The sequence below is a fragment of the Oryctolagus cuniculus genome, chromosome X (assembly GCF_051225735.1).
Source record: "Oryctolagus cuniculus isolate XC-2025 breed Fujian yellow rabbit chromosome X, ASM5122573v1, whole genome shotgun sequence".
Classification (NCBI taxonomy): Eukaryota; Metazoa; Chordata; class Mammalia; order Lagomorpha; family Leporidae; genus Oryctolagus; species Oryctolagus cuniculus.
Window position 1 is genome coordinate 40,893,533 of NC_142888.1, and position 24,243 is coordinate 40,917,775.

Consider the following 24,243-nt stretch of genomic DNA (forward strand, 5'->3'; position numbering starts at 1 on the left):
TCCTTTGATAGAATGAGCGTATGACCCAACAATATTCTCTACTTACTCATAATAGGGTCTGAGATGTAAAAGTCATGATTAATTTCTTAGAATAAAATTTACATACCCAGAAGCAAAGAGAGAAAATTAACCTGTTATTTTTCTCATGAATGAATCAAAGTTTAAAAACTAACACTTAACTTGTATTTTAGAGGAGTTAATGACTTAACCAACTCTTCTATTAGAAATACTACGTTGTGGCCAGTGCTGTGGCACAGCGGGTTAAAGCACTGGCCTGAAGTGCCAGCATCCCATATGGGCTCCGGTCCTAGTCCCGGCTGCTCCTCTTCTCATCCAGCTCTCTGCTATGGCCTGGGAAAGCAGTAGAAAATGGCCCAAGTCTTTGGGCTGTTCTGAGGCACTTAGCGTAGTGAAGATATCTTAGATTCTCATTAGTGAAATCTTTAGAAATGTCAAAAAGCATGTAACTTTCTTTAACGATCTGAAACAGAGATGAGATCCATAAGGGCAGAACTGCTCAGCAGCCACACTTCAGGAATATGTATCTTTCTGATGATATCTTCATCTGCTTCTTGCAGTTGCAGCCAGTCTATGAACTCTTGGTCTGTTTCCTGCCCTTGGGAGGGCCTAGGGTGCTCTATATTATCTGTAAGGATTCAAAATTTGTCATATATTAGTGTCTAATCATAAAATTTCCAAAGTGACAAGCTGGATGTAATAAACTATGCCAGAATGCAAAAAAAAAGAAAAGAAAATACAAACATGGTGTACTGTCTATAAAGTACAGCAGTAAATCTGTATTATAGAGATACACATCTCTACACAATTCTCTGTTTCTTTCACTCTGAAAGTCTACATTCAGCTCTCGATGTTATGATTACTTAGGAATAGATTTCATATACTTTCATAATCAGTGAACTCAGAATTAATATTGTAGTATTGAGGATTGTACTGACTAAAACACTATGTTTATTCCACGTTAAATAACATCATTGTATCTTTGGATTCCATTTTTCCTGCTACTGATGTATTCACAGGAGAGGGGAGGTGGGAGGAAAACCCAAAATCCATCAGGGTGGAGAAGGAATGTCAGAGGCTGTGGTTCTATTGTACTGCAGCTTTGGTTCTGGAAGAACACATTAATGGACCCAGATGGCTTGAAGCTAACTGAGGGCCTATGTACTGTACGCTTGTCTGTGGTACTGCATTTTCATTTATGTAAAATTTATTTTCTTCAAGTAATCTATTAATTTGGATGGAAATGAAGATGTTAGGAATTTTCATAATGGGTCTGTTTAACCCTCATTGGCTTAGTTTTTAGTCACTTAAATCAGAAAAGATAAAAAAAATACATTTTGGGTTCTCTTCATCTCTACCATGGCACTCTTTGGTTAAGATTTGTCATTTTGTCATATTTGATTCTCTAGACTCCCTGAAAAATCCCCTACTTCATTAGATGGAGTCCGTGTCTCACCATGGCAGTGAAAAGTTTAAAATGTTCCAGCTTTGCATTTAGCTAGGTCATGGACACATGCCATGGCACTTGCCAGCCAATTGTGTCAGGGACATCATCTGAATCAGAATTACTTGCATGAAAAAAAGGAGTTGCAGATTCTTCCAGTGAAAGTGGAGAGGAGCAGGAGCTGCAGAACACTGCCAGGGGTGAGTGTGCCATGGAATGGCATGTGGTGGCTGGTGTCTGGGGTGCTGGTTCTACAGAAGATAGGGCTTATGGGGGCTGGTGCTCTGGCGTAGCAGGTAAGGCTGCCGCCTGCAGTGCCAGCATCCCATATGGTCACCGGTTCGAGTCCCGGCTGCTCCACTTCCGATCCAGCTGTGCTATGGCCTGAGAAAGCAGTAGAAGATGGCCCACGTCCTTGGATCCCTGAACCCACATGGGAGACCTGGAAGAAGCTCCTAGCTCCTGGCTTTGGATCAGCTCAGCTCTGGCCATTGCATCCAATTGGGAGTAAACCAGCAGATGGAAGATTCTCTCTCTCTCTCTCTCTCTCTCTCTCTCTGCCTCTCCTCTCTCTGTGTAACTCTGACTTTCAAATAAATAAATCTTTTCTTTAAAAGAGCTTATGCTTACGGGTAGTGGTCATGGAAAATGTATGGGACATTTTGCAGCAAGATTTTGGATGAATTTTCCAACTCCTGAACCTCCTAGAGATTAGAATAGACTTCTAATGCATAACTTCCTCTTATGCTTAATTAGGTTTTTGTTTTGAATTGTTTTGATGAAAGAGCAAGGAATTCTGAGTTATAGACTTCCTATTTCAGAGACAGGAAAACACTGATGCCTGCATTATAATTAAATAATGCCTATCACCCTTTCTTAAGCAACAAATGATCACAGATTCTCTCTTTGCTGCTAATTAATGAGCATGGTGATTCTTCCCACCGTAACCACCTTCCCACCTACACTCCCTCCCCTCTTCCTCCTCCCTCTCCTATTGACATGGAATGCCTTACATAGCTAGGGTGAAAATTTAACCCGCTTGGCCCTAGGTGTTCATACACTTCAACTCTGTGTAATTATTAATATGCCCTTTTCATGACCAAGCTTATGTCAGAACAACAAATTATATATTCACCTAATACTGAGAGTCATCAAATTGATTTCTATTTCCTTCTCTATTAGGCAGTTATTGAGAGGCAGAAATATTTATTTTGTATATCATTTATTTATTCAACTAAATGACTGTCAAGATGCTGAGTTTTAGTGTCAAAGCAAATATGTTTCTAGACCTCATGAAGTTTACAGTCTGGCAAGAAAGAGCAATCTACCCAAAGAATATTGTTTAACATAGTGAATGCTGGTGTGAAGTCAGTGGATAAAGATTTAAGCATTCTTAATCTAGCACCAACTCTAATCCCATGATCTCTAATTGAGAGAAGTAATCAGAAACACAGAACTCCATGTTACCCAGTTATCTCTTTGAATTTCTGCTTAAAAAATAAAACATAACAAACAACACAAATACCTAGGAGTGTGTAATATTTATATACTACCTTGATATTAAAAATAAGAAAAAATAACCATGAAATAATAGCAACTTTGAATCTCCTTTGTTTTCTAGACAAGTTATAATCCTATGTGGTTCTTTATGGTAAATTATTACAGTAAACTATAGTAAATCATTACAGTAAATTATTACAGTAAATAATTACAGTAAATTATTTTTTAGGTACTCTTCATCTCTCTCACATTTTTCCCTTTGAGAAATCAGATTTTAAAAACTGAGACCCAAGACAAAAGAAAGATTTTTAAGCTAGTATTATATGTTGAGTAGCTCTCTAAAAAAGATTTATTTATTTATTTGAAAGTCAGAGTTACACAGAGTAGAAGGGGAGAGAGAGAGAGAGAGAGAGAGAGAGTGATCTTCCATCTTTTGGTTCACTCACCAATTGGTCACAATGGCTGGAACTGTACTGATCCGATGCCAGCAGCCAGGAGCTTCTTCTGGGTCTCCCACACAGGTGCAGCTGCCCAAGGACTTGGGCCATCTTCCACCGCTTTCCCTGGCCATAACAGAGAGTTGGATTGAAAGCAGAGTAGCCGGGACTCAACCTCCACCCATATGGAATGTCAATGCTGGCGGTAGCTTTACCTGCTATGCCACAGTGCTGGCCCCTTGATTGGCCTTTAACTTAGACTTTTTAATGATATTAAAAAACACCATGTTTTTCTAAGCTCTTTCCATTCAGTTTCTACTTTGTAAACTCCAGATAATACTGTCCCCAGAATTAATCTAAGGTATAAATGATATGATATAAGGCATTTAACCCCTTAACCTGTCTCCTTGAATACTCAGCTATGTAAGCTCTGTGTCCATTCTTCTGTCTCTGTACTAGATGAATAAAAAGACAGTGTAAAATGATTTGAAAAGAACTATTAGGGGTCGGCACTGTGGCGCAGCTGCCAATTGGGGAGTGAACCAGCGGATGGAAAACCTCTCTCTCTCTCTGCATCTCCTTCTCTGTAACTCTGACTTCCAAATAAATAAATAAATCTTAAAAGAACTATAAACATCAATAAAGCACAAATGAAAATTGTATTCTCAAAACTGGATATTAAACCGTGCCTTCTACACCTCTGTTAAAAGTTACATTCTATCATAGCCATTTATGATTTCTAGGGCCAAAGTAGTAAATAAGATTTTTCTGGAAGAGACAGAGGTTATGAGGGAGCCAGGATTGGGGGTCAGTTAGCAGCAGTGTCACTCTTTAAGATTTGATTCAGGAAAGGAAGAACAGCAACTGATCCTTGAGATTTTGGGGTGGGAAGGAAAGGAAGGAGGGACTTAACAAAAGCAAATGCCCTTGGCCGGCGCCGCGGCTCACTAGGCTAATCCTCCACCTAGCGGCGCCGGCACACCGGGTTCTAGTCCCGGTTGGGGCGCCGGATTCTGTCCCGGTTGCCCCTCTTCCAGGCCAGCTCTCTGCTGTGGCCCGGGAGTGCAGTGGAGGATGGCCCAAGTGCTTGGGCCCTGCACCCCATGGGAGACCAGGAAAAGTACCTGGCTCCTGGCTCCTGCCATTGGATCAGCGTAGTGCGCCGGCCGCGGCGGCCATTGGAGGGTGAACCAACGGCAAAGGAAGACCTTTCTCTCTGTCTTTCTCTCTCACTGTCCACTCTGCCTGTCAAAAAAATAAAAAAAAAAAGCAAATGCCCTCTGGTTGTGGGCACCCACCCCAGACTGCAGCCCTTGGGGAGGGCCAGCTGGTGTCTCTAGGGATGCTGCGGCCTGGACTCCATTCCCCAGAGTTCCCAGGAGCTCCGATGTATTCTGCCTTCTGAATGCCTGTGCGCATGCACGTGCTAGTGCCAGTCCATGGGGCTCTGAGTTGGACCAGAGGGAGTTCATTCCCTGCTCAGGGTCAGCCCTGGGGGCTGTGCTGCTCCTTCTCTGGCATTTACTGCATCTCCTGCTCTGCACATGCGATCCCAGGCAGTTTCTGAGTGCTCACCCCAAGCCTGCCTCCTGCTGCTTCTTCCCTCTTCATCCTCCACCTGTGGGTCCCATGTGCCAGGGACTCTCTTCCCTGCACTCCCAGCTTCACTCCCCGTGTGTCCTCAAGAAAGGGTACCTGCTCCCAGGACTTTCTGCTGCAGGTTTGGCATGCAGGAAGGGGCGGAGACGTGTGTGGGAGAAGGGTGGGTGCCTGGGCACCAGAGATCATGGCAGTTTCCCCGAGGTCAGGGCTGGGACCCGGGCTGTTCTGTCTCCCACCTCTGCTTCCCAGGCTCCCAGCGCCCAGACTCTCCCCTGCAGAACCTCACCCAAACTGTCCCTAATGTACTTTATTTAGTGGGTACAGGAGAGAGAGGGCACCGTTCTGGGAACCTGCACATGCAGGGAAGGAAGGCGGAAAGACTCCCGCTCTCCACAGTTAAATAAGCAGGGTTCCCACTGTGGGTGGTCTCAGAATGCAGTCTGGCCAGGTCTCTTGATGTTTCCTGGGCTGGTTCCTGCAGGGTGGGGCTGGATGACCTTCAGCAGGGAGCCTGGGGCAGCAGAGGGGTGGGAAGGAGGATCTGACTAGGATCTGCCCCACTGCTCTCATCCTGCACCTCATCTTCCTGGTGGGGTCCCCGTGGACACACCTGCCAGGTGTGGCCCTGAGTGTTCAGATTTTTCCCAGAGGGAGCAGTGTGAAGCATGAATAGCTGCTTTGTGCATTGATCCCTCTCAAGTATTAATTATCAGATTTTTCCAATCTGGAATTTGAAGCTGTTACAGAAACCTGGGGTGGGAAAACTCCCTTCTTTCAAACAGGCACAGAGACAGTGGAGAATCCAAGGAGTTTATATTAATGGCCCTAGGCTCAACTGGAATGATTTCCTGAGAATTGAGCATCAAATTCAAGTTTCTTAGCTGTTACAGCATTGGTGAGTTTAAATGGCAGCCTACATGACTTAGGACCACATTTCCAATGGTCAGTGGGTCCAGTATGTTTGTAAAAGAGATGCCAGGGACAGATTTATTAGGACAGATTTATGACTGGAGTTTACAGAACCAGAACTTCGGACATCTTCCCTCCCTAGAAAAGATTTCAGTGGGCAGCTGTTTCACTTGTTAATTGTGAGCATCCACTTTTAAAGGTTTGTGTTGGATGGGGTCCACTTCTCTTTCTTTGATGATTTATTTGGCTGCTTTTCATTTTCTGTCTTCAACTATTTCTTCTCCTGTTAGCAAGGCTGTCAACTGTTTTTAGCTGCCACTGATCCCTTTGCAAAGTGAGAAGGGAACTAAAATCAATGCAAGTCTACTGTGTTGTCAATAAGTGGAGCTACTTTTTTAAAGATTTATTTATTCATTTGAAAGAGTTACACAGGGAGGAGAGAGAGAGAGAGAGAGAGAGAGAGAGGTCTTCCATCCGATGGTTCACTCCCCAATTGGCAGCAACAGCTGGAGCTGTGGCAGTCTGAAGCCAGTAGCCAGGAGCTTCTTCTGGGATGAAGCTGTTTTTTAAAATAATTATTTATTTATTTGAAAGGCAGAGTTACAGAGTGGCAGAAGCAGAGATAGATGGCTGGAGCTGTTTGGATCCAAAACCAGGAGCCAGGAGCTTTTTCCAGGTCTCATAGGTGGATGCAGGAGATAGGGGATTTGGGCCATCTTCGACTGTTTTCCCAGGCCACAGCAGAGAGCTGGATGGGAAGTGCAGCATCCAGGATCCCAACCGGCACCCATATGGGATGCTGACACTGCAGGCAGTAGCTTTACCCACTATGCAACAGTGCTGCCCACTAACTGGAGCTCTTTTAATCTGAGTTTGCATAAAGTGGAGAATTACAGCATCATAAATACAGATAAGTAACAGTTTTCCTCTGCCCAGTACTTTACAGTTACCCAGTGATCCACTGAGAATCTTACATTCCACACTGTGTAATTAAGAAGGCCAGTTACTTGTCTTATTTTGGGTTCTGTGTTTAAACCCATGACATTTTTGACATGGGAGGATATTAGTTCTACAATTTCATAGAGACTGGTCTGTGGAAGCATCTATAGAAGTTATAACTGTGAGAGTGGTAAGAAAGAAGAAGGGAAGAAATAAGTGCCACTTTCCCCCCACAGAGATGTCCGCAAGTGGAGTAGATGTGCCCTTGAAAACTATGGCTGACTTTCTGGGACAAACTGTGTTTGAATGCTTCACATGTTCTGATAGAAAGGTATTGCCACCAGGTTATTACTATATTTATTTAGCTAGTTTTTAAAGATTTATTTATTTATTTGAAAATCAGAGTTACATAGAGAGAGAAGGAGAGGCAGAGAGAGAGAGAGAGAGAGAGAGAGAGAGAGGTCTTCCTTCAGGTTCATTTCCCCAATGGCTTCATCATTGTGAACTTTGCTCAGTTCCTGACCTATACCTTTCCTTTAACCTAGTACTTTGCCATGTAGTAGCCCATGAAAACTGCAGACTGCATAAATGAATGAATACTTTGAGGGTTGTGATTTCTTAGAGGAACATCATGAGACAGAAGGAATAAAACAAAACAAAAGTATCCTCAGTATATAGAAGGTATACTGGTTTTGCAAGCCACAGAGAAGAGGAAGAAGAAGGAAAGTAGTGAGACTGGAAAGTACGTGGCAAAGGTAATAGGCACTGGTCAAGAATTTAACAAGCCCATTAGGAAAACATTAAGGTTTCCTTACTTCCATGTAGACTCTGCCCTCTAATGGTGAACAGGGTCCTCTAAACCCACTTGTTGCACAAATGAAAACCCAAGCATTGTCTTCTCCCACAGATGGAGTCTGCTATTGGTTTTGGTTTACATTTCCCTAATGGCTAGTGATATTGGGCATGTTCATATATGTCTTGACCATTTAGATTTCTTCTTCTGAGAAACATCTATTCTGATCATTGCCCATTTCTTAACTGTACATTTTGCTTCTTGCTTGGTGTTTTTCCAGTTCTATATATGTATGTTCTGGCTATCAATCGTTTGTCATATTCAGAGTTTTCAATGTTTTCTGCCATTCTGCCCATTGTATCTTCACTCTGTTGATTACTTTGTTGTGAAGATGTATCTTAATTTGATATGCTCAAATTTGTATATTTTATTTTTGTTACTTGTGCTTTTGGAATCTTACCCAAAACTGTTGTCTATGCTAATGTTTTACAGTTTCTCATATGTTTACTTAGTTTTTGGTTTTATATTTAGACTTTTAATTCACCTTGAGTTGCTTTTACATAGTGTATGAGGTGTTGGGGCATATTTTCAGGCTTCTACATATGGATAATCACTTTCCTTTAAACCATTTGCTAAAGGGATTCTTCTTTCTCCTGTTTGTTTTATTTCCTTTGTTAAATAGGAGTTGCCTGTAGAAAAGTCAGTTTATTTCAGCTGCCTATTCTTTTCCATTGAACTATGTGTCTGTTTTTCCAACAGTGCTAACACTGCTTCTATTTTTTTAAGATTTATTTATTTATTTGAAAGGCCAGATGCTTCTTCCAAGTCTCTCATGTGGGTGCCAGCACCCAAGAACATGGGCCATCTTCCACCGATTTCCCAGGTGCATTAGTAGGGAGCTGGATTGGAAGTGGAGCACCTGGTCTCCTAGCAGCAATATATGGGATGCATGCACAGCAGGTCAAGGCTTTCACCCACTACACCACAGCACCAAACCCTTCCTTATTTATTTCTGCTGTGATCTTTCATTATTCACTTTTTTCTACTGCCCTGCAACTTGACTCATTCCTGTTTTTTTCTGGGTCCTGGAGGATGGTAGTAGGTTGCTTCTGGGATATCTTTTTTGTGTTAGTAGATACTTGGTAATCTAAAATCATAGTTTTTAGTTTCTATGTGTGTCTGCTAATCACGAGGACCTTCTAGATGACAGCAGAAAATGCTGGCAGAAATGAGGATATATTAATTTGCTAAGAAAATACCACAGAGAATATGATTTAAATCATGGAATTTTACTTCTCAGAGTTGTGAGGTTGAAAATATCAGATCAAGGTCCTAATAGGCTCAATTTTTCCAGAAGACTTTCTCCGATGAGGAAGACACATCTATCATTTGATCTGCTTAAAAGCACTTTCTTCAGGTAGAGTCATGTTGCTGGTCAGCACTTCAGTGTTTGAGTTTTAGGGAAGCACATTTCAGTCCATAACAGCAAAAGGGGGCCCTGTGGTCTACTTCAATGACAGCCATCTCTGCGGAGGACAGAAAGTATGAAATCAGCGTTAGGATTTCTCACAGTATTACTGTCAGTGCTATCTCCATCAAATGTGCATTCATGTACACACAAACAAAACTGCCTGTACACATAAACACATTCAACAGTGGAAATGCCTGACGGTTGTGTACAGGTAACATCAATATAATAATCCATAAGATGGCCTATTAGCAGACATTAAAAAGAGAATTAGAAAGAATGACAACAAAATCTGCAGTTACCTATATTTATGTATATATGTATGATATTCAGTATTTATAGTTGCTAAAAGATGAATACTGATGTGTGGGAATAAAAGCTAAACCTTACCTTGCAATATTGCAGCCTAGTCTACATGAAAGATGTCTTCCTAAAACCTTTCACTGGGCCCACTCTGTGGCATAGTAGAGTAAGCATCCACCTGCAGCACCAGCATCCCACATGGGCACCAGTTTGAGTCCCTGCTTCTGCACTTCCAATCCAGCTCTTTGCTAATGGTCTAGGAAAGCAGTGGAATATGCCCTGAGTGCTTGGGCCCCGGCACCCATGTGAAAAACCTGGAGGAAGCTGCCGACTCCTGGCTTCTGGCACCTGGCTTCAGATCGGCCCAGCTCCAGCCATTCTGGCCATTTAGGGGTGAACCAGTGGATAGAAGACCTCTCTTTCTCTTCCTCTCTATATCTGTAACTCTGCCTCACAATAAATAAATACATTTTTTAAAAATCTTTCACATTTTAAATTTCTTAATTTTTTAAAGATTTATTTATTTATTTACAAGTCGAGTTACAAACAGAGAGGAGAGCCAGAGAGAAAGAGAGAGGTCTTCCATCTAATGTTCACTCCCTAATTGATTGCAACTGCCAGAGCTGTGCTGATCCAAAGGCAGGAGCCAGGAGCTAGTTCCAGGTCTCCCAGATGGGTACAGGGGCCCAAGGACTTGGGCCATTTTCTACTACTTTCCCAGGCCATAGCAGAGAGCAGGATCAGAAGTGGAGCATCTGAGTATTGAACCGGCCCCCATATGGGATGCTGGCGCTTCAGGCCAGGATGTTAACCTGCTCCACCACAGCAACAGTCCAACATTTTAAATTTCTGATACTCTAAAGTAGCACAGTACTGCATTACATATAGCAAAGATGCATTTAAAAATTATAAATATAGTGCATTTTAGCAGAAGTTTTAACAAATACTTCTGATTTTCTCAGCATTATGTACTAAATAAATGACATAATGAGTCACTGTCAGATTTTTAGCTCTTTGACAGCCACTTATAATATTTAACAGCATTTTGAAATTTATTGCTAGTGTGTTTTTCTCAACACATGCACTGGATTTTACCAGTTTAGTGAACATGGAGTTGCCTATTATAGGATTTGCATTTTAATGGGTTTTCATGGCAGATGTAATCAACATCTGCAAAGCCTCTAAAACACATAAATAATAACATGAATCAGGTTTTTTTTTTCTTAAAGATTTATTTATTTATTTGAAAGAGTTGCACAAATAGAGGAGAGGTAGAGAGAGAGAGAGAGAGACAGACAGACAGACAGACAGAGACAGTGAGGTCTTCCATCTGCTGGTTTACTCCCAGTTGGCCGCAATGGCTGGTCTGTGTCGATCCGAAGCCAGGAGCTTCTTCCGAGTCTCTCACATGTGTGCAAGGCCCCAAGGACTTGGGCCACCTTCTACTGCTTTCCCAGGCCATAGCAGAGAACTGGTTCAGAAGTGGAGCAGCCACGACTTGAACTGGCACCCATATGCCTTGCCAGCACTGCAGGCAGCAACTTTATCTGCTATGCCACAGCGCCAGCCCCGCATTGCATCTTTTTAAGATGATATGGATTTAAGTTCATGAAAAATTATTAGCAGAGTGGGAACTGATAGATATGGATGAAGCAGGATGGACTTGTTAGGAATGGTGATGTTAATTTTCTTATAAAATAAATAAATAAGAAATTAAATATGGTCAGACATAAATGAAGACTAAATTTTATTAGTGGTGATCCAGAAAACATTGATCTCAGGTCTTTTTCTTCTAGTGTTAAGTTTATATTTTTAAATGCATATTAAGTGAACAAATTTCATGTAATTTATATATACAGATTTAAGAGCAAACTGATAACATCCTACCCTATCTTCCCTTGGTCTCATATTTCCAACTCCCTCCTTCTTGTTTTATTTTCTTTTAATTTTTACAGCTGCATGCTTTGATTTTATTTTAGAATCACAAGCTTTAACCCTCTACAAAATAAAGAATTCAGCAAGTAGTAGCATAAATATCAATGAGTATATGTTGTATACTCTATCAAAGAGTACAGAAAAGTGCTATGAACAATACTCAAATCTCAAAATGTCAATTTAACTCCTCTGCTACTTTTTGTTGTCTACATATTAATTACCACCAGCCAGAGAAAACATATGGTATTTGTCTTTTGGGGACTGGCTTCTTTCATGAAGCATAATTGTTTCCAGTTCATCCATTTAGTTACAAAAGATAGGATTTCATTCTCAATTGTGGCTGAATAGTATTTTACACTGTATATATAGCTCATATTCTTTTTCCCATCACCAGTTGATGGACATCTGGGTTGATTCCATGTTAGCTATTGTGAATTGAGCTGTTTTAAACAAGAGGGTACAGATAACTCATGCCTATGCATATTCTATTTCATTTCATGTGGATAAATTCCCAGGAGTCAGATGGCAGGATCATATGGTATGTTTGTTTTCAGATTTCTGAGGAACTTTTATACTACCTTCCATAATGGCTGTACTAGCTTCATTCCCACCAACAGCAGGTTAGGGTACCATTTTCTCTACCTCTCCACCAGCCTTTATTGTTTGTTGACTTTTTCAAAAGAATTATTTATTTGAACGGTGGAGCTACAGAGAGGGAGAGGCAGAGGCAGAGGCAGAGAGACGTAAGTATTTTCTCTCCTTGTTTATTCTCCATATAGCCCAACAGGTGGTGCTGGTCCAATCAGAAGCCAGAGTTAGGAGCATCTCCCTGGTCACCCAAGTGGGTGCAGGGACCCAGGCACTTGGGCCATCCTCCACTGCCCTCCCAGTCCAGAGCAGAAAGCTGGACTGGAAGAGAAGCAACCGGGACCAGAACTGGCACCCATATGGGATGCTGGCTCCACAGGTGGAGGATCAACCCAGTGTGCCACAGCACTGGCCCCCATCAGGGATATTTTTCTATAGTTCTCTTTCTCCACTGTATCTTTTTCTAGTTTAAGAATTAAGGTGATGCAGGGTTAATAGAAGGAGTTTGAGAGGATTGTCTCTCTTTCCATTGTTTTGAATAGTTTGAGAAGAATTGGAATTAGTTCTTTAAAAGTCCTGTAGAATTCAATAGTGAGGCTGTCTGATCCTGGACTTTTCCTTGTTGGGAAGGTCTTTATTACTCATCCAATCTCTGTCTTGGTTTTTGATTTGTTTAGCTTTTCTATGTGTCTTCATGACTCAATTTTGGTATATTGTGTATGTCCAGGAATCTGTTGATTTTTCCTCTAGGTTTTCCAATTTGTTAGCCGTCACAACAGATGCCCACATCCGATATTGCAGTGCTAATCTGAGTTTTGGGTACTCCACTTCCAAATCAGTTTCATGTTAATATCCCTGGGAAGCAATGAATGATAGCTCAAATTCTTTCATTCCTGTCATCTAATTTGGAGAACTGTAACCTAAATGGGGACTTGAGAACCTGGTCTTGCACAGTTGTAGCCATATAGAAAGTGAACCAGCAGATGGGAGATCTCTCTGCTTCTCTTTCCTTCTTGCTTTGTCTCTGTGTCTCTCTGCCTTTTTTATCATATTAAAATATTTAATTACTTATTTGAAAGAGTTACAGAGAGAGGGAGAGGCAGGAATCTTCTACCACCTAATTCATTTTTGAGATGACTTCAATAGCCAGAGTGTGGCCAGGTTGAAGCCAGGAGCTTTCCTCCGATGTGCATGGCAGCATCCCAGGCACTTGGACCATCTTTCACTGCTTTTTCAGTCCATTGGTAAGGAGCTGGATCAGAAATGGAATAGTTGGTACTTGAACTGGTGCACATACAGGATGCCAATGTAATAGATAGCAGCTTTGTCCACTTCACCACAACCACCAGCTCCTCTTTCTGCCTTTCCAATAAATAAATCTTTTGAAAAAGAACTTAAGGTAGTAAAAGTCATCATGACTGAGCAATGGCAAATTTATTGAAGTGATCTACTTTCTAAAAGATCTATTTAAGAACTTGAAAGGCAGCACTAGAAAAAGAGAGTGGGAGAGATTGATCTTCCTCCTGGTTTTTTCACTCCTCAAATGGCTGCAATGATTGTGGCTAGGTCAGACTGATATCAGGAGCCAGGGGCTTCTTCCAGGTCTCTCACATGGGTGCAGGAGCCCCAATATTTGAGTCATCCTGTGCCGCTTTTCCAGACACATTAGCAGGGAACTGGATCAGTTTGGAGCATTAATGTCTATGATACTCTCCTTGCAGTTAAAGGATTTAGAATCCATTTCGTTTATGGGTGGGCCAAGTACAACAGCTTCCAATTGTCCAAGGTTTGGATTAGGTGGGTTCTGAGAAATTTTATTAAAATAGTTATTAATCATAACTCTCAGTTTAAGCTTTTCTTACCAAATTTTCATGTTTGATGATGTTTATATCTATGGGAAAATTGGGTCCTGGATTGCAACCAATGAAAGCATCCAGACTAACAGTAATAAGGTCAACAGTCAGCAGAATGATGTCCAGCTGAACTGAAATAGCTTTTCTTATTTGGTAGAGGGGTTACCTCCTGCATTATACTGACATACAGACATAGACAGTAGATATTGGAGCCTGTCCCTTCTGCCAAATGGAGAATGCCACATTTTGGTCCATCATATATATATTCATATATAAATATGTATATTATAATATATTATATTATATAGTTCTTTATATAATATATTATATTGTATTATAATATATTATATATTATAATATATCAATTATATTATGTGTTTCAATTCTGTTCCATTGGTCTATCCATCTGTTTCTGTAATGTTTTTTTTGATTCAGTCCTGTTAATTTCTTCTCTGATTTTAATTATTTCTCTTTTCCTACTAGATTTGGGTCTGGTTTGCTGCAGTTTTTCTAGGTCCTTGAGATGCGCTGAAGGCTCATTTATTTGGTGCCTTTCCAAATTCTTGATATAGGCCCCTATTGCTATAAACTTGCCTCTCAATACTGCTTTTACCATATCACATAAGTTTTTATATGTTGTGTTGTTATCCTCACTTACTTCCAGAAAGTTTTTGATTTCTCTTTTGATTTCTTGAATGACCCAGTGTTCATTCAGGAGCATATTGCTCAGTCTCCATTTGTTTGCATACTTTCTGGGGTTTCCTGAGTTGCTAATTTCCAGCTTCATTCCGCTGTGGTCTGAGAAGCTGCATGGTATGATTCTAATTCTTTTAAATTTGCTGAGACTTCCTTTATGACCTAGTATGTGATCAGTCCTAGAGAAGGTTCCATGCACTGCTGAGAAGAATGTAAAATCTTTAGATATAGGATTGAAAGTTCTGTAGATATCTGTTAGATCCATTTGGGCAATAGTGTCGATTAAATCTGCTGTTTCCTTGTTGATCTTCTGTCCGGATCATCTATCTATTTCTGAGAGTGGAGTATTGAAGTCCCCCAGTACTATTGTATTGGAATCTAAATCTCCATTTAAGTCCCTTAACATATCTTTTAAATAGACCGGTGCCCTGTAATTAGGTGCATATACATTTATAATAGTTATATGTTCCTGTTGAATTGAACCCTTAATCATTATATAGTGCCCTTCTTTGTCTCTCTTAACAGTTTTTGTATTAAAGTTTATTTTGTCTGATATTAATATGGCTACACCTGCTTTTTTTGGTTTCTGTTGGCATGGAATATCTTTTTCCAACCTTTCACTTTCAGTCTGCATGCCTCTTTGTTAGAGAGATGTGTTTCTTGTAGGCAACAAAGAGTTGGGTGTTGTTCCTTAAGCCAATCAGCCAGTTGGTGTCTTTTAACTGAAGAGTTAAGTCCATTAACGTTTTAATGTGACTATTGATACACAGTGACTTTTGCCCTGCCATTTTCCCAGAGATATTTTCTAGTATATGCTTTGAGCTTCCCATGCTCTTTTACTGGTAGGTGTTCTTCCTTTACCTTCTTTCATATTGATGGCTGTATTTCTGTGTTTCTGAAGTAGCACATCTTTAAGTATCTTTTGCAGGGCCAGACGACTGGCGGCAAAGTCTTTCAATTTCTGTTTGCTATGAAAGGTCTTTATTTCACCTTCATTCACAAATGAGAGCTTAGCAGGATATAATATTCTGGGCTGGCAGTTTTTCTCTGTTAGCACCTGTGCTATGTCTCGCCATTCCCTCCAAGCTTGTAGGGTTTCTGATAAGAAGTCTGCTGTGAGTCTGATTGGAGATCCTCTGAAAGTAATCTGATGTTTCTCTCTTGCACATTTTAGGATCTTTTCTTTATGTTTCACTGTGGTGAGTTTAATTACAACGTGTCATGGTGAGGATCTCTTTTGGTCATGTTTATTGGGGGTTCTATGAGCTTCCTGTACTAGGATGTCTCTGTCCTTCTCCATACCCAGAAAGTTCTCTGCTAGTATCTCACTAAAAAGGCCTTCTAATCCTTTCACTCTCTCCATGCCTTCAGGAACTCCTAGAACTCCAATGTTGGTTTTTTTAATAGTATCCTGTAGATTCCCAACAATATGTTTTAGATTTCTAATTTCCTCTTCTTTTCTTTGGTTTGACTGTATCCTTTCCTGTTCTCTGTCTTCTAAGTCCGATATTCTCTCTTCTGCTTCCCCCATTCTGTTTTTAAGGCTCTCTAATGTGTTTGTCATTTGATCTATTGAGCTCTTCATTTCATTTTGATTTCTCTTCACTATCACACTTTCCTGTTCTACTAGTTTCTGCGTTTCATTTTGATTCTTCCTTAAAATTTCATTTTCACGAGAGAGATTTTCAATCCTTTCCAATAAGTATTTCTGTAGTTCAAGGATTTGCTTTTGAAAACTTCTAAATGTTCTTATCATAAATTTTTTGAAATCCATATCTTGCATTTCTTCTATCTCATCATCTTCATAATCTCGGCTTGGGGTGTTTTGTTTATTTGGAGGCATCATAGTGTCATCATTGATCTTGTTCCCTCGATTTCTGTGTTTATTGCTTGGCATGGTTAATTCTTTTTCCCTCACTGTTAGGTTTTTTTTTTTTTTTTTATACTATGTCCGTGTTAAGTGGACTGCCTGCTGTTGGAGGAGCCTTGGAGGCTTGAGATGGGTGTGGCCTGAGAGCTCTGCTTGGTTCTTCAGGGTTACAGGTGTGCAAAGGTGACACCCTCAGGTTATGCATGGTAAAGATTTATTTATTTATTTATTCATTTATTTGTTTTATTTTATTTTATTTTTTATTCAGGACGTAAGTAATACTGCAAGGCTGAGCAGAATGGATGGTATTTAGCTTCCGATCTCTGGCTTCTACCCAAAGATTCTGTGCAGGCTCCATTTCTACTGCAGCTCCCACTGGGTTGCCTATGCTACTGAATTGTAGCCTTAACTCTCCTCTTTTATTATGTATATCCCAGCTCTTTGTCTCTTGCTTGCCTTTGCAAGGTTGGGGGAGAGAGGAACTTGTCTGTATGAGTACACCTCCACCTTTTTTTTTCCTTCTCTCCTGTAGTCAGTCTGTTGAACTTTCCCACTTCAAAGCCTGCTTCCCTCTAAAATTCTGTCTGCTGTTTCCCCGCCAATGTCTCCAGTTACTGAGCTCACCTCTGCTTCCAGCGCTGATGTGTGGACTTGGAGCCCTGTGCGTCCCTCCTCTCCCCGCTGGTGTCTGTGTCACATTGACCCCCCTTCCCGCTCAGATTCTGCGGCTCCCACATTTCGGCTTCTGCATGGTGGGTGACCCTGCTGTCCCAGTAGGTCCTCTGAGTCACAGCCACTAGCTCCGGAAGAGTTTCCTCTGCAATTTTTTTCCTGATCCTTTTTCTGAGGCTACTGTAACTCTGCTTTTATTAAACTAAATTTTCCTGGACTATCGGTGCACGCCTCACTATTCCACCATCTTGGATATTATCTGTTTATAATTATTATATATTAAATGGAAACCTGTTAAAGTGAAATGAACACTATGAGAAACGGTGACTTGATCAGCGCTTGCCCTGACTGTTGATGAACAACTTAACACGTTATCCCTCTCAGTATTTTTGTTGTTTATTTGTTCTACTTAATATTTTTGGTTGAATACTGTAATCAATACACAGTTATTCTCAAGTGTTGAAACTTAACTGAAAAGTGATCTCTGTTAAATATAAGAGTGGGAGTAAGAGAGGGAAGAGATGTGCAATTCGGGACATGCTCAAGCTGACTTACCTCAAACGATAGAATATATATGAATATATTTATATACATGCAAATATAAATAAATGTACACATATATATATAAAGATTTTATTTATTTATTTGACAGGTGTACTTACAGACAGTGAGAGCAAGAGACAGAGAGAAATGTCTTCCATATGCTCATTTACTCCCCTAATGACTGCAATGTCTGGAGCTGGGCCAATCTGAGCTAGGAGCTTCCAGGTCTCCCACATTTTGGCAGGGAGCAAGGCACTTGGAACAGCTTCTATGGCTTTCCCAGGCTATTGCAGAGAGCTGGATGGGAAAAGGAGAAATGGGGACTAGAACTGGTATACATATGGGGTACCAGCACTGCAGGTAAAGGATTACACCACTGCACCACAGTGCTGGCCCCGATCTATCCTTTATTAAGGAGATCTCAGTAATCATGTTCAGGTATTGCTGTCCTATATTCATGGCCAAAGTCCTAGCAGACAACATGATTTGTAGAATCAAAAGCACAAGGTGTGTAGGAGACTTCATTTCTCATACAGCACAGTTAATAACAAGGTTCCAAGAGGGGAAATTACTTGCATCTTTGAGAACAAATGGACATCACAGGTGATCTAAAGAATTCAGAAGGTTTGTGAGACCCTAGAGTGAAAAAGTCACTGGGAGCACAAGGACAGTGCCTAGAGTTTATTTTGATGGATTTTAGCCCCTTTCATTGGAGGGAGGCCCACCTGTGCCTCAGGCACACCGAGTTCTAGTCCTGGTGGGAGCACCAGATTCTGTCCCAGTTGCTCCTCTTCTAGTCCAGCTCTCTGCCATGGCCCAGGAGTGCAGTGGAGGATGGCCCAAGTGCTTGGGCCCTGCACCTGCATGGGAGACCAGGAGGAAGCACCTGGCTCCTGGCTTTGGATCAGCACAGTGTGCCGGCCACAGCACACTGGCCGCAGTGGCCACTGGCGGGTAAACCAACAGAAAAAGGAAGACCTTTCTTTCTGTCTCTCTCTCTCACTGTCTACTCTGCCTGTCAAAATAAAAAAAATAATTTTTATAAAAAGACTCATTGGAGCCACTCTAGTGATTATACCCATGAAACTTTGTTAATAAATGCAAATAGAACCTGGGAAAATTGATGTTTATCTTATGCTGTAGAGACTTAAGATTGAACATCTTTTTTATCTTTTTTAATTATATAATTTAAAAACAAATTTTAGATTTTTTTTTGACTTTACTAAGCTACAGCTCTGGCCCCATTAATATGTCTTAACAATGTTTTTTCCTTCAGACTTATCTCTATTGTTTCAGTTAACTGCATGCCTTTTCTTTACATTCAGATTCTCTCAGCTGTCAAAGCTTATTCATCTTAATTCTGTTGTTCCTATTTCCCTCCCTTTTATTCTGTCCCTAGGCTAATTGAGGTCATGATTCTCCATTCCTTCTGTGTGGTGTCACAGTAGCCTTGAAGTGTTGTTTTTGTCTTCTGATTTCTAAAGAAAGAAATTATGTATTCCCCCAGTTTAGATATTTTAATAATTCATTCTAAAACAAAGGTTAAATGTTCTTAATTTGACAAGAATTTTCAGGGCCAGCAGTGTGGTGTAGTGGGTAGAACCACCACTTGCAGTGCTGGCATCTCATATAGATCCAGATCTCTGCTATAGCCTGGGAAAGCAGTAGAAGGTGGCCCAAGTCCTGGGCCCCTGCACCCATGTGAGAGACCTGGAAGAAGCTCCTTGCTCCTGGCTTTGGATCGGTGCAACTCTGGCCATTGCAGCCAACTGGGGAGTGAACCAGTGGATGGAAGACCCCTCTCTCTTCTCTGCCTCTCTCTGTGTAACTCTGACTTTCAAATAAATAAATAAATCTTTAAAAAAGATTTTTTTTTCTAATTTTAGATTTGTTCTACTTCATTGCCACTTCAGGATGTGTGTAAGGAGTGCATATCCAGTTATTCTATTTTGGATTTTTGGGATTTTGTATTAGCTCTGCTGTCTATTCATTTTTCTCGAGCATTGGTGATATCTTCTCCTTAGTTGTATTAAGAGAGAGAGCAATAGCCCTCATGTCTTTTTAGGTAAGTAAGACATATTAAAAACAGAGCATTCAGTATACATTCATAGTATTTTGACTTGTTCAATTGGTTTTCCTGACCTCCCTTGGATATTCTTGGTCTCTGCTGTACAACATTCTATACTCATTAATTCTTTGATATTCCCAAATCCAGAAAATGAATGATTCAACAGCTGTGTTCCTGTATTTGCTGGGACTCAGGGTAAGAAGCAAAGTGGAGGTGTTCAGGAATCTAAAGTTACATGCTACATAGCAAAGCAAATCATTTCCTATACAAAGTGACTGGGAAATCCAGAATCTTTTGCACACTATATTGGATCCTGAACTATTACTGAACTATTCAGTAAGATTTTAAAGTATTTATTTTCTGTGTGTGTGTTTGTATTTCTAAATAAACTCTGCTGGGCTACTTAACATTAACGTGTTTTGCAGAATTCTTTCATCAGTTTTTACTTTTAAAAAGTTTCTCTTTCAGTTTTATGGGAGAGGGTAGAAGTTTTCTGCTATGTAACTGAAAATTCATTCGTTCATTAAAGTTAAAAATATTTGTTGTAAATTGGTGGAATACTATTAATTCTCATGTGATTTGCATGAAACTAAATACATTATTTTGTTTTGCTTAATATTTCTGCATGTGTGGACTTCTTTTTCCCTTATTGCCCCAAATCCCTTTGTGTATTGGGATGGCAAATAGGTTTTACACTGGGCAAAACATGTTATTTTGGCAAAGAAGTACTTAGCCTTCCTGCTTCAAGTATTCAAATATTACATTAGAAATCAGTATATTTGTATACTGTACAAATGTCCTTCATACAATTTTGTAATATGCTGGGATGGGAGATGGAACAGGAAATAGGAGGGTTATGGGTGGGAGGGAAGTTATGGGGGAGGGGAAGCCACTGTAATCCAAAAGCTGTACTTTGGAAATTTATATTTCTTAAATGAAAGTTAAACAATTTTGTAATCTTCACCTTCCTTTTTATTTAGTCCTTTTTTAAAAAAGATTTATTTATTTTACTTGAAAGTCAGAGTTACACACACAGAGATGGAGAGAGAGAGAGAGAGCAGTCTTCCAACCGCTGGTTCACTCCTGATTTGGCCACAATGGCTGGAGCTGTGCCGATCCAAAGCCAGGAGCCAGTAGCTTCTTTTGGGTCTCCTATGCAGGTGCAGGAGCCCAAGGGTCTGGGTCATCCTCTACTGCTGGATAGTAAGTCTTACTTGCCTAAAAAGCTGGATAGTAATTTGAGTAGCCAGGACTTGAACTGGCACCCATGTGGGATGTCGGCACTGAAGCCACAGCTTTACTTGCTATGCCACAGCATCGGCCCCTTTATTCTTATGACTATTGCTACGCTATTGGAATTTATAATTGCTAATGCTGAACAATTGAAACTGTCTTATTTACAATTATAGTACTGGATATGGCAGTTTTACTTGAAGTAAAGTAGTAGCCTGCTTATTGTATGATTTTTGGTAAAGCATGCATTTATATGTAAAGCAGATCTGTTAATCATTTAAAAGTGAATTATCATGATTACCCAGATATAAAGAATGCAATATGTGCTAATGAGTTAGCAGTCACAGACATTTAGAATTAGAGGGATTTTAGAACCTTTTCAATACTGCAGTTTTTATGAAAAACTAATAATTTTTTATTTGACAGGTAGATTTATAGACAGTGAGAAAGACAGAAAGGTCTTCCTTCCGTTGGTTCACTCCCCAAATGGCCACCACAGTTGGAGCTGTGCCTATCCAAAGCCAGGAGTCAGGTGCTTTCTCCTGGTCTCCCATGTGGGTGCAGGGCTCAAGCACTTGGGCCATCCTCCACTGCCTTCCCGGGCCATAGCAGAGAGCTGGACTGAAAGAGGAGCAACCAGGACTAGAACCCTTTGCCCAGATGGGATGCCAGCACCACAGGCAGAGAATTAACCAAGTGAGCCATGGCGCTGGCCCCCGATAAATTTACTCTTAACAAAATATCAAAATATCTTATTCAGTATAAAGTTAGTAGTGAAAAAGAGACTACCTTGTTGAACATAGAAATGTGAGATTATATTTCTTGGTATTAATTTGCATCTTAAGGCTTATTGCCTAGTTTACTTCAATATTTCAATCTAATATTACTAATAATATCTTGTACTTAGTGGTTCACTGTGTGCAAGACAATATTCTTTTGATTTTTTTTAAAAGATTTATTTATTTATTTGGAAGTCAGAGTTACACAGATAGTGAACAAGAGGAAGAGAGAGAGAGGTCTTCCATCTGCTGGTTCACTCCCAAGATGGCCTAAAAGGTCAGAGATATGCCAATCTGAAACCAGGAGCCAGGACCTCTTCAGGGTCTCCCATGCAGAGTCAGGGGCCCAAGGACTTGGGCCAACTTCCTACTGCTCTTCCAGGCTCTAGCAGAGAGCTGGATGGAAAGTGGAGCAGCCGGGACTTGAACCGGCCTCCATATGGGATGCCCACATTGCATGCAGTGGCTTTACTGGCTACACCACAGCGCTGGCCTCAAGACAATGCTCTAAAATGATGCATTAATTATTCCCAAATATTGAAATGTGGCATGGTACACATTTGAATGTGTTGTTTTGTACTAGTTGTAGAAACAGTTTAAAATATATTTTTATATTTAAAAATGTAAGCTTTGATCTAAAGTTTTACTTTCCCTTAAGGTGCCTGTTTGGAAACTGAGAGATCGTTGAAGTCTATCTTGAGTACAACTGATATTATCCAAGCCTCCTTTATCACATGAGGATGCTAAATGCCAAGGCCCAGAGAAGTAAAGTGAATTGTTTAAAGTCACATAGGTAAGTTGTAGCAGGGATAATTCTGTATTAGAATTAGGTATCCTGATACATAGGCCACTGTTCTGTCAATTTAGTACTCCTTCTGGAGTTAAAGATTCTAAGTTGTGGAAAATTAAGTTTGGAAATTTAGTGGTTGCTATGTTGTTATGGTGAGAAATTTCTGTGTATAGCTATGAGTTGCTTAAATTTTATTCAATATATTTTTCTAGTATGTTTGCTATTTATTTGAAATGTATAACAAATAGCTTCATCTATTTTCCAAAAGAAGTTTTTAAAGATTTAAAAGAGAGAAGGAGAGGCAGAGAGAGTGGTCTTCCATTCACTGGTTCACTCCACAGTTGGCCTGGAGCTGTGCCGACTAGAAGGCAGGAGCCAGGAGCCTCTTCCTGGTCTCCTATGCAGGTTCAGGGGCCCAAGGACTTGGACCATTTTATAGTGCTTTCCCAGGCCATAGCAGAGAGCTGGATAGGGAGTGGAGCAGCCAGGTCTTGAACTGATGCCCCTATGGAATACCAGCACTGCAGGTGGCAGCCTCACCCACTATGCCACAGTGCCAGCTCTTGCCAAAAGAATTTATAGAAGCTATTACATATATACACTTAACAATTATTTAGTTACTTGACACGAACTATCCCTGCATATTTGAAAATTTTGAATGGTATCACTTGGGTTTTAAGAATGTTATATTTTAGGTCTCTTAATATTTTTAGTGATGATGTTTTAAAGGCCCTTTCTGTTTTATGAAAAATGATAAGGATTTTGTTTTACAATGGCCATAGTATTACCACTTAAAGCAATAGATTAAATAACACTTTTAAACAAAGTCATTTAATACTGAATTCTAATACACTGGTATATTTTAAAGTGAGAAACCGGATTTCTTTCAGATAGTCTAAATAAGAATGATAATCAAAATTGAAGGCATCTACAGTTTTTAATCACTTGTTTTAAATATTGCACATAATGGTCCAATTTAGAGTTTTAATTTTAATTACCTTTTAAAAGATTCAATATGGTTTATAGAAAGAATTCAGAGAACATAATTATATACTCAACCTCCCTCCCTTCTTTTTCCTTCTTTGTCATTTTTTTAGCTTATGAAATGACATTTTCAGTTTACATTACATTAAAAAGGGTTGTTCAATCAAGGGCAAGTTTAACAGGCAAAAGGCAAAAAGATCCTAATTTAGAGGGAATACAGACAATGGCTCTAAACAATATTTGAATATCACATCTAAACAATATTTGCAGAAGTTGATAAAATAAATATTTTAGTTTCTCCTACTAAAATGCTCAAAGTCTTTCATTATTTATCAAATATTAGTGCAAACATATGGATTTAAATGATCCCAAAAAGTGATCAAGTTTTGTGTAATAAAGTCCAATTTTTGTCAAGGCTTTTTGACAGTCTCACAGAAAGCTTGTGTTTGTGAATAGGAAGAATAATATCAAAATGTCCATACTACCAAAAGCAATTTGCAAATTCAATGCAATCCCAATCAACATACCAACGATGTTCTTCTCAGAGCTAGAAAAAATGATGCTAAAATTCATATAGAAACATGAGAGATGCTTAACATCTAAAGCAATATTATAAAGCAAAAAAAAGCTGGAGACATCACACCATATTTTAAGACATATTACAAGGGTCAGCACTATGACAAAGCAGGTAAAGTCACCGTCTGCAGTGCCGGCATCTCATATGGGTGCCAGTATGTTTCCCAGCTGCTCCACTTCTTATACCCCTCTCTGTTATAGCCTGAGAAAAAAGTAGAAAATGGCCAACGTCTTTGGGCCCCT

General features: G+C 40.1%; 1 long non-coding RNA gene across 2 annotated transcripts in view; it reads left to right on the forward strand.

The window, feature by feature from the left end:
* The window catches only part of LOC149119618 (uncharacterized), a 506,629-nt gene extending 484,185 nt beyond the window's left edge, over positions 1-22,444 (forward strand). For both annotated transcript variants that reach the window (XR_016227639.1, XR_016227640.1), the window contains exon 3: positions 22,309-22,444. This is a non-coding gene — a long non-coding RNA (uncharacterized LOC149119618). The remainder of the gene's footprint in view (positions 1-22,308) is intronic.
* The last annotated feature ends 1,799 nt before the right edge of the window (positions 22,445-24,243 follow it).